Source organism: Bos javanicus, chromosome 16, assembly GCF_032452875.1.
Source record: "Bos javanicus breed banteng chromosome 16, ARS-OSU_banteng_1.0, whole genome shotgun sequence".
NCBI lineage: Eukaryota > Metazoa > Chordata > Mammalia > Artiodactyla > Bovidae > Bos > Bos javanicus.
The window spans coordinates 55,024,640-55,036,048 of NC_083883.1; positions in this window are offsets into that span (position 1 = coordinate 55,024,640).

An 11,409-nucleotide genomic window follows, 5' to 3' on the forward strand; every position below is an offset into this window, starting at 1 on the left:
TTGGATGAATCTGTCAAAGCTTTCTTCTGAGCATTTGGAAACTAAAATCTAGGCAATAGATGCATCATGAAAGGAAAACTGATCCATGGTTTCGGACATCAGTTCAGTATGAATGGGAGAAGGAAAGATAATACAGCAAAGGTGATTGTAGAGAACTGTAGACTCTGGGAGTGACAGGACATTTGGGAATATGTGTTTATACATTCAAATATGAACTTATAGTTTTGGAGGTCAATATAGGCTTGAGATCCACATGTTGGAGCTTTTCCTGGGTAGATGTTTGTAAAGCAATGATCAGAAATAAAGAGATCCTCAGTGAAGACCAACTGTTGCCCTCCATGATTTATTACTCTCTTTTTCAGCTTATACCTCAGTAATCTCCAGTTATTAATCTAGAAAAAGGCACTGAGTTGTCTATTATCCAAAGCCTTATCAATTCTGCACATTCCTTATTCTGTCTGGAGCACTTCTTACCGTATCTTTGCTTACATCTTTTGCTGTTCAGTAGATTAATAGACAAAGAGGAGCATACTCAGTAAGACGGTCAGCAAGCCAAATGACAAATCCTGAAATTTACAGCAGAATCAGTGTTTATTTACAAGACAGTCACAAGATGAGACAGGAGAACAAATCTGAGACCTAGCACTTCAAAGAGAAAGGAGCAGGGATATTTGTAGTGAAGAGCATAGGGAGACTGCAGGTTCAAGAAAAGGTGAGTGAATGCAGGGAAAATCTGAGGTAGCTGCTGCTCTCTGCAGGTTTATCAGAGTTTCATGCCTTTTCATGGAATACACATCCAGAAGATGGTGGCATTAGCATGATCTGAGGATAGAGATTTTGGCCTTCTCTTGGAAAAAGGTCATCTACTGTACACTCATGGAAACCTAATTGAAAGTTCCACGGTCAGTACTGGAGTGAACTGGGTAAGGCTAGATCCATGATCCAAAAAAACTTCAAGAACCATTACTATAGTGACTGTATACCAGAGATGTTAAAATGGGTGTGGTTAAGGGAGTCTTGTCATAAACTGTTTAAACTCTGGGATACTTGCAGGGTAATGCAATTTGCTTGAACACTGAAAGTGAGCATGACAGGTAAAGACAGGTGAAGACATTTGTTGTTGTTGTTGTATTTAATTTTTTTTTTTTAACCATGCCCCACCCCCTGTTGTATTTAATTTAATTTTATTTTTTAACTTTACAATATTGTATTGGTTTTGCCATGTTGTTGTTGTTCTGTAGCTAAGTCATGTCTGACTCCTTCTGACCCCAAGGACTTAGCACCCCAGGCTCCTCTGTCCTTCAGTATCTCCCAGAGTTCGTTCAAATTTAGGTCCATTGGGTCAGTGAAGCTATGTAACCGTCTCATCCTCTGTCACTCCCTTCTCTTTTTGCCTTCAATCTTTCCCAACATCAGGGTCTTTTACAATTAATTGGCTCTTCACATCCGGTGGCTAAAGTATTGGCACTTCAGCAACAGCCCTTCCAGTGAATATTCAGGAATGATTTCCTCTAGGATTGACTGGTTTAATCTCCTGTCAGTCCAAGGGACTCTCAAGAGTCTTCTCCAGCACCGCAATTTGAAAGCACCAATTTTTTGGCAGTCTTTCTTATGGTCCCACCGTCACATTCGTACATGACTACTTGAAAAACCATAGCTTTGTATGAATCACTGTCAGCAAAGTGATATCTTTGCTTTTTAATACTCTGTCTAGGTTTGCCATAGCTTTCCTTTTAAGGAGCAGATGTCTTTTAATTTCATGGCTGCAGTCAATGTCCACAGTGATTTTGAAGTCCAAGAAAATAAAATCTGTCACCTCTTTCACTTTTTCTTCTTTTATTTACCATGACATGATGGGACGAGATGGCATAATCTTATGTTTTTTAATGTTGAGTTTCAAGCCAGTTTCTTCACTCTCCTCTTTCATCTTCATCAAGAGAATCTGTTTTTCCTCCTCAATTTCTATTATTAGAATGGTATCATCTGTATATCTGAGGTTGTTGATATTTCTCCTGGAAATCCTGATTCTAGCTTGTGACTCATCCAGCCTGATATTTCACATGATTAAACTCTTGAAAGCAAAAACAGGCAGGGTGACAATATGCAGACTTATCAAGCTCCTTTCCCAATTTTCAACCAGTTAGTTTTTCCATGTCAGATTCTAACTGTTGGTTCTAAACCCACATACAGATTTCTCAGAACACAGGTAAGGTAGTCTGGTACTACCTCTTTCAGAATTTTCCATAGTTTGTTGTGATCCACATAGTCAAAAGCTTTAGTGCAGGCAATGAAGCAGAGTTCAGTTTGGTTCAGTCAGTCACTCAGTAGTGTCTGACTATTTGTGAACCCATGGACTGCAGCATGCCAGGCTTCCCTGTCCATCACCAATGCCCGGAACTTGCTCAAACTCATGGCCATCGAGTCGGTGATGCCATCCAACCATCTCATCCTCTGTCGTCGCTTTCTCCTGTCTTCAATCTTTCCCACATCAGGGTATTTTCAAATGAGTCAGTTTTTAGAATCAGATGGCCAAAGTATTAGAGTTTCAGCTTCAGCATCAGTCCTTCGAATGAATATTCAGGACTGATTTCCTTTAGGATTGACTGGTTTGATCTCCTTGCAGTCCAAGGAACTCTCAAGAGTCTTCTTCAACACCACAGTTCAAAAGCACCAATTGTTCAGCGCTCAGCTTTCTTTATGGTCCAACTCACATCCATACATGACTACTAGAAAAACCATAGCTTTGACTAGACAGGTCTTTGTTGGCAAAGTAATGTCTCTGCTTTTTAATATGCTGTCTAGGTTTGTCATAGCTTTTCTTCCAAGGAGCAAGCATCTTTTAATTTCATGGCTGCAGTCACCATCTGCAGTGATTTTGGAGCCCAAGAAATTAAAGTCTCTTACTGTTTCCATTATTTCCCCATCTATTTGCCATGAAGGGATGGGACTAGATGCCATGATCTTTGTTTTTTGAATGTTGAGTTTTAAGCCATCTTTTTCACTCTCCCTTTTCACTTTCATCAAGAGGCTCTTTAGTTCCTCTTCACTTTATGCCATAATGGTGGTGTTATCTGCATATCTGAGGTTATTGATATTTCTCCTGGCAATCTTGATTCCAGCTTGTGCTTCATCCAGCCTGGCATTTCACTGATGTATTCTGTATATAAGTTAAATAAGCAGGGTGACAATAAACAGCCTTGATGTACTCGTTTTCCAATTTGGAACCAGCAGAAGACTTTTTTCCTGAAACTCTCTTGCTTTCTCCATGATCCAATGAATGTCGGCAATTTGATCTCTAATTCCTCTGACTCTTTGAAATCCAGCTTATATATACATCTGGAAGTTCAAGTACTATTGAAGCATAACTTGAAGGATTTTGAACATTACCTTACTAGCATGTGAAATGAATGTGATTGTATTAATGAGGTAGTTTGAACATTCTTTGGCATTGCCCTTCATTAGGACTGGAATGAAACCTGACTTTTCCCATCCTGTGGCCTCTGCTGAGTTTTCCACATTTGCTGGCATATTGAGTGCAGCCCTTTAACAGCATCACCTTTTAGGATTTTAAATAGCTCAGCTGTAATTCCATCACCTCCTCCTGCTTTGTTTGTTGTTATTCTTCGTATGGCCCGCTTGATTTCACACTCCAGGATTTCCAGGTCTAAGTGACCATACCATTTGTGGTAACCTGGGTCATTAAGATCTTTTTTGTGTAGTTCTTGTGTGCATTCTTGCCATCTCTTCTTAATCTCTTCTGCTTCTGTTAGGTCCTTACCATTCTGTCTTTTATCATGCTCATCCTTGCATGAAATATTCCCTTGACACCTCCAATTTTCCTGAAGAGAGCTCTAGTCTTTCCCATTTTATTGTTTTCCTCTATTTCTTTGCATAGTTCATTTAAGAAGGCTTTCTCATCTCTTTTCTGTTCTCTGGAACTCTGCATTCAGTTGTGCACATCTTTCCCTTTCTCCCTTGCCTTTTGCTTCTCTTCTTTCCTCAACTAACTGCCAAACCTCCTCAGACAACCACTTTTCCTTCTTGAATTTGTTTTTCTTTGGGGTGGTTTTGGTCACTGGCTTTTGCACAATGCGGAAGTCTTTAACCAAGCTGTTTCATTCTCTGCTTCTCTGTGAAGCAAACTCAAGGATTTCTGTTAGTTACCAGTTTCCATTAACTCCATGAGGCAGATTTCAATTCAGCAAGAGTGGAGCTCATGTAATCTTCACTTCCCAAACCCCACATAGATCCAGTGAAACCTCTGAAATATAATAAAGAATTTGTATTTTTTACAAAATTTTTTACAAATTTCAACTTATGCTGAAATAATGAATGAAAGAATGATTCTTTTATTCATAGGAAATTTTATGTAAGAATAGATTACATTATAAAGTCATACATGTGACCCGTGTTTTCCTTTAACCTGCTATGGACAGCATCACTTCTTATTGTGTTTTGTGTGAGTTGTCCAAAAACAAACAAAAACACACACACAATAACACGAGTCTCCATATACTTTATGCCTTCTGCACAGTGTTTCCTTAGTTGACTCAGTCTATGAAAACAAAACAGAATATCATAGACTGGGTGGCTTCAATAAGGAAAATTTATTTCTTATAGTCCTGGGGGCTGGAAGCCTGAGATCAAGGAGGTAGCACAGTCTGGTTGTGGAGGGATCCAGGTTCCCAGTTTTGCCACATGGTGGTGAAATAAGTGGGGCACAGGTCACTTCATTTACTTCGAAGGGCATTAAACCTATCTTGGGGCTTCACCTTCACCATCTCATTCAAAACTAGTTACAGCCTAAAGGCCAATGTCCAAATACCATTATCCATTACCTTGGGGGTTAAGGCTTCCAGATATGAGTTTGTGGGGTGTGGAGGGGCATGTATAGGAAGTAGGACATGGAGAACACACGTTTAGTTCATAGCAACCCATTAACATAAAGGACCAATCAACACTTCAATGAGCATCTTCTTCTCTTTGTTTCCCCTACACCCACACCCAAGCCTCCTGCAAACTACCACTGCTATGGTGACTCCTGTGACTGTCCACCCCTGTGAGTGCCCAATAAGACTGTTCTTTCCAAGCCAGGGTGCAGGTGGAATTCTCTTCCTACTCTGTTTTCCTACTCCTTTGTCTATCGACAATATCATCTCCATGCAACAACTGCAGAGAGTGAGAGAGCATTAATCAGATCATGGAAATCTTTCAAAGGCTCCTCTCTTCATTCCACATCCCATGTGACCTGCCTGTGCCTTCTCTGCCCAGCATCAGTGACCTTCACCTATTCCCAAGTTGGCCACACGCTTCACTACATCAGTGTTTGCACCATCCACCTAGCATGGTCTCTTCAACTGAAAACATTCTCTGTTTAACCAAAATTTATTCAGACTCCTAAAACTTCCTCTACAAGTGTCCATGAACTTTGTTCTAAAATCAAGTTTGAACTAGAATTCTAAGCCAGTTCAGGGAGAATATTTACCCTTGATATCTGATCACCTCAAAAATTTGATCTAGAGGTTTCCTTGGTGACTCAGTGGTAAATAATCTGCCTGCCAATGCAGGAAACATGAGTTTAATCCCTGGTCCATAAAGGTACCCCATGCCATGGGGCAACTCAGCCACAACTATTGAGCCTTTTCCAGGAGAGGCAATTACTAAGCCCTCATGCTGCAACTATTGAAGCCAGCATGCCCTAGAGCCCGAACTTTACAGCAAGAAAAGCCTCTGCAATGAGAAGCCTGCGTCCTGCAGCTGAATAGTAGCCCCCACTCACCACAGCTAAAGAAAAGGCTTTGCAGCAACCAAGACTCAGTGTTGCTAAACAAACAAACAAACAAATCTGATCAAAATTCTTCATGGCCCACTCTTGGTATCTGATCATGCTGAGCTGTCTTCAACAAGAAATCTATTAGACTTGTACAACCAGAATGGGCTTCCCTCATAGCTCAGTTGGTAAAGAATTCGCCTGCAATGTGGGAGACCCTGGTTCGATTCCTGGGTTGGGAAGATCCATTGGATAAGGGATAGGCTACCCACTCCAGTATTCTGGCCTAGAGAATTCCATGGACTGTATAGTCCATGAGGTCTCAGAGAGTCGGACATGACTAAGTGACTTTCACTTTCACAACCAGAATACTGCCCAGATTTAATGCTTCCTCTCAGCAACTTATGGGCCAGGAAGCATAGTGCTTCTTGGCTTAAATCGCTGCCTGTATCTGCTGAATTGTGAATGAAGTCCATTTACATGATGGAAAATATTTTCCTCTATTGTCATAGTTCTGAATTGAATTTGCCTTTACCACTTACACCTGTGTCAGTTGCTGATTTTTATTTTTGGCACAATTTCCCAGCAGATTACTGCTCAAGAGCAAAGGTCCTTCTGAATATCCCCAAGATTCCCACATATCTGAGAATGACCAACTTGGAGCTTGTCCACTGTTGTAGATTTCTATATCAGCTCAAGATGTTTCTTCATATAATTAGTTTCTTTTTAAAAGATTTAATTTAAATATAGTTGATTTACAGTGCTGTGTTTAATTTCTACTGTATAGCAAACTGACTCAGTTTTACATATATATATACACACACATTATTTTGCATATTATTTTCCATTATGCTTTATAACAGGATACTGAATATAGTTTCTTTTGCTGCACAGTAGAATCTTGTTGCTTACGCATCCTGAAGATGGTGACTGCAGCCATTAAATCAAAAGACGCTTGTTCCTTGGAAGGCCAGGAGGAGGGCATGGCAATCCACTCCAGCATTCTTGCCTTTAGAATCCCATTGACAGAAAAGCCTGCCAGGCTAGAGTTCATGGAGTTGCAAAGAGTCAGAGTTGCTACACAACTGTAGCAACTTAGCACCCATGTTCCTTGGAAGAAAATCTATGATAAACCTAGATAGCATATTAAAAAACAGAGCCATTACTTTGCCTACGAAGATGTGTATAGTCAAAGCTATGGTTTTTTCAGTAGTCATGTATGGATGTGAGAGTTGGACCATAAAAAGGCTGAGTGCTGAAGAATTGATGCCTTCAAACTGCAGTGCTGGGGAAGACTCTTGAGAGTCACTTGGGTAGCAAGAAGATCAAATCAGTCAATTCTAAAGGCAATCACCCCTGAATACTCATTGGAAAAACTGACGCTGAAGGTAAAGCTGTAATACTTTCGCCACCTTATGTGAAGAGCTGACTCATTGGCAAAAAGCCTGATGCTGGGAAAGATTGAAGTCAGGAGGAGAAGGGGACGACACAGGATGAGATGGTTGGGTAGCATCACTGACTCAATGGACAGAGTTTGAGCAAGCTCTGGGAGATGGTGAAGGACAGGGAGGCCTGGAGCAGTGCAGTCCATGAGGTTGCAAAGATTCGGACACAACTGAGCAACTGAACAACTATATATGACAGTTTGAATCTGCCAATCCAAACCTCCCCTTCCCCATACCCCTCCCCAGTGGCCACCACAAGTCTGTTCTCTATGCCTTTTATTCTGTTTCATTTTCATAGGTGAGCTCATTTGTGCCACATCTTTGACTCCATATATACATGACAACATAGGGTATTTGTCTTTCATTTTTTCACTTGCTTCGTTAGTATCATCTCTAAGTTCATCTTCATTACTGCAACCAGCAATAGTTTATTCTTTTTAATGGCTCAATAATATCACATCTTCCTTATCCATTCTTCTGTCAGTGGACATTTAGGTTGTTTCCATGTCTTGGGTATTTTAAATGATGCTAATATGAACCCAGGGGAACACATATATTTTTGAATTACAATTTTTTCTTCTGGGTATATGCCCAGGGGTGGGGTTGATGGATCACATGAGAATTCCATTTTTAGTTTTATGAGGAGCTTTCATACTGTTTTCCCTGGTGGCTGCACAATTTACGTTCCCACCAACAGTGTAAGAGGATTCCCTATTCTTCAGAGGCTCACGGGCATTTATTAATTCGATTTAAAGTCCCTTTTATTTATCATTGAACTGAAGGTGCTGGACTGCAAGGGGATGAAAGGTGAGCCTTTAAAACAGTGTTCTTTTTAGATCTCATAGAAGCTTTGATCCCATAGAATCATCCCAACCTTAGACTTTGAAATTTCAAAATTTCCACTAACATCACGTGAAGTCCCTCAGACAGTCCTTTCTAACATTTAGGTTTCCTGTCAGCTCTGGAGCAGACAGTGGTCCTTTGGATACTGTCAGCTAAATATTCTCTGCAGGGAGTTGGGAAGATTCCCCTGCTTGACAGTGACCTTGGTTCATCTGCCTACAAATGGGGAAAATATGAGTTAGGTTTAGGTTTTCTCTGATGGTTATCTAAAGGTTATATAAAAGTGCCCACACGGTTGCTCCCCAGTTTGTGTTCAAAATCAGAGATGCTTATGATTATCATTGTTACTAATCTCACTCTATTGTAAGTATGTATTGATGGCCTGGGATTTAATATGTCTGTTGAGTAGAATCCAATTTAACCATGTTTTATGCAAAGGGCATTCAAACCCATAGAAGAAACATGGTGAATGGAAAGTGACCAAAGGAGTGAACAGCTTTCAAATAGTCATCACTAAGGTGGCCAGAGGTGTACAAGAATAGTTTGGGCATCAAATAAATGGGGTGGGAGAGAGGCAAGGAAATTGTTTAAGCTGGGTTCCCTTTCATGGGTGCCGTTACACTCAAAAGAAACTGTGTGGTGCAGCCTCGGGTGGGAGTCACCCCTGATTGTGGCACAACTTGAAACACCGGATTCTTGACCTTGGGACCACCAGGGAAGTTCCCAGAAAAGTGCTGATCTTAATGAGCACAGAAACACAATTTTCTTTCTGTACCTAATGGAGTCACCTTGACCAGAATCTGTATCGAACTTACCTAAGTTTGAAGAAATAGTAACTGTCTAAATACACTTATAAAAAGGGTGGATTCATGTTGATGTATGGCAGAACCAATAAAGTAATTAGCCTCCAATTAAAATAAATAAATTTATTATACAGAATGAAGTGAGTCAAAGAAAAAGGTAAATATTATATTCTAACACATATATACAGAATCTAGAAGAATGGTACTGAAGAACTTATTTGCAGGGCAGCAGTGGAGAAACAGACCTAGAGAATAGACTTATGGACATGGGGAGAGGGGAGGAGAGGGCGAGATGTATGGAAAGAGTAACATGGAAACTTACATCACCATATGTAGCATATACAGCCAATGGGAATTTGCTGTATGGCTCAAGAAACTCAAACAGGGGCTCTATATCAACCTAGAGGGGTGGGATCGGGAGGGAGATGGGAGGGAAGTTCAAAAGGAAGGGGATGTATGTATACCTATGGCTGATTCATGTTGAAGTTTGACAGAAAACAATAAAATTCTGTAAAGCAAGAAATAAAAGCAAAAATAAACAAATGGGACCTAATTAACCTTAAAAGCTTCTGCACATCAAAGGAAACTATTAGCAAGGTGAAAAGACAGCCTTCAGAATGGGAGAAAATAATAGCAAATGAAGCAACCGACAAACAACTAATCTCAAAATATACAAGCAACTCCTACAGCTCAACTCCAGAAAATAAACGACCCAATCAAAAATGGGCAAAGAACTAAATAGACATTTCTCCAAAAAAGACATACAGATGGCTAACAAACACATGAAAAGATGCTCAACATCACTCATTATCAGAGAAAGGCAAATCAAAACCACTATGAGGTACCATTTCACACCAGTCAGAATGGCTGCGATCAAAAGTCTACAAATAATAAATGCTGGAGAGGGTGTGGAGAAAAGGGAACCCTCTTACACTGTTGGTGGGAATGCAAACTAGTACAGCCACTATGGAGAACAGTGTGGAGATTCCTTAAAAAACTGGAAATAGAACTGCCTTATGATCCAGCAATCCCACTGCTGGGCATACACTGAGAAACCAGAAGGGAAAGAGACACGTGTACCCCAATGTTCATCGCAGCACTGTTTATAATAGCCAAGACGTGGAAGCAACCTAGATGTCCATCAGCAGATGAATGGATAAAAAGCTGTGGTACATATACACAATGGAGTATTACTCAGCCATTAAAAAGAATACATTTGAATCAGTTCTAATGAGGTGGATGAAACTGGAGCCTATTATACAAGTGAAGTAAGCCAGAAGGAAAAACATAAATACAGTATACTAGCATATATATGGAATTTAGAAGATGGTAACAATAACCCTGTACGAGACAGCAAAGAGACACTGATGTATAGAACAGTCTTATGGACTCTGTGGGAGAGGGAGAGGGTGGGAAGATGTGGGAGAATGGCAATGAAACATGTAAAATATCATGTAGGAAACGAGTTGCCAGTTCAGGTTCGATGCATGATGCTGGATGCTTGGAGCTGGTGCACTGGGACAGCCCAGAGGGATGGTATGGGGAGGGAGGAGGGAGGAGGGTTCGGGATGGGGAACACATGTATACCTGTGGCGGATTCATTTGATATTTGGCAAAACTAATACAATTATGTAAAGTTTAAAAATAAAATAAAATTGGAAGAATAAAAAAAAAAAAAAAAAAAAGAGGGGGCCAATAAGATTATAGCTTGGCTTCCATGACCACCGGAAAATGGTTCAGGCTGCTAGCCATCTGGAAGCTGTCCTCAGTGAGAAAAAAATCTTAAGAAAACCTCTTCTGATAGCACCTGTCCCTGGGTGACAGTGTTATTTTCCAGTGACCCACATTTATTTTCCTCTGGTGCCATGCTCCCGAAGAGTCCACAGTGCCCACCATTAGTAACTGTCAGTCTTGGAAATGTCTGATCCCAGGACTCCACCTCTCCCTCTTCTCACATATTAGATTACATCTTTTAATGTTGTTTGCTGGACTGATCCCAAATTTCTAGAGGAAACACCCTCCAAGATGGCACTGTCCCCTGTGAGCCACCATATTTTCATTTCAAAATATCACCCAGAATAGCAGCTTTAAATCTTCCTTTTTCTTAAAATAAAGGAGAGAAAGACATGTATTTTACACTGTTGGGATCATTCACAAGGTCCCTTTAGGAATGCCCGGTTCAAAACTCTCCTGATCCACTCTTACATCTCCTTTGTTGCCTGTATAGGCTCACAATCTTCTATGTTTCCTACATAACACCTAAGTGACAAATTGATACAGGGACACTTTTTTATTATTTTTGTATCTTTTGGGAATATCTGGACTGTTTTTATGAAGCTGTGTTAATTCTGGGACATTCTGATAATTTTGACTGGGCCAAAGTTCCCCCAACAAAGTTGGTTTCAAGTTATTTTCTTTCTTGTTCAATGTCAGGAACCAATAAATTGTTCCATGACCAAACCCAGGGATATAATTGTCCATATTGGTGCATATCAACCAATGTTTGTGGAGTGAATCCATGTGTGAGTTCTTGATTCCCCGATCATTA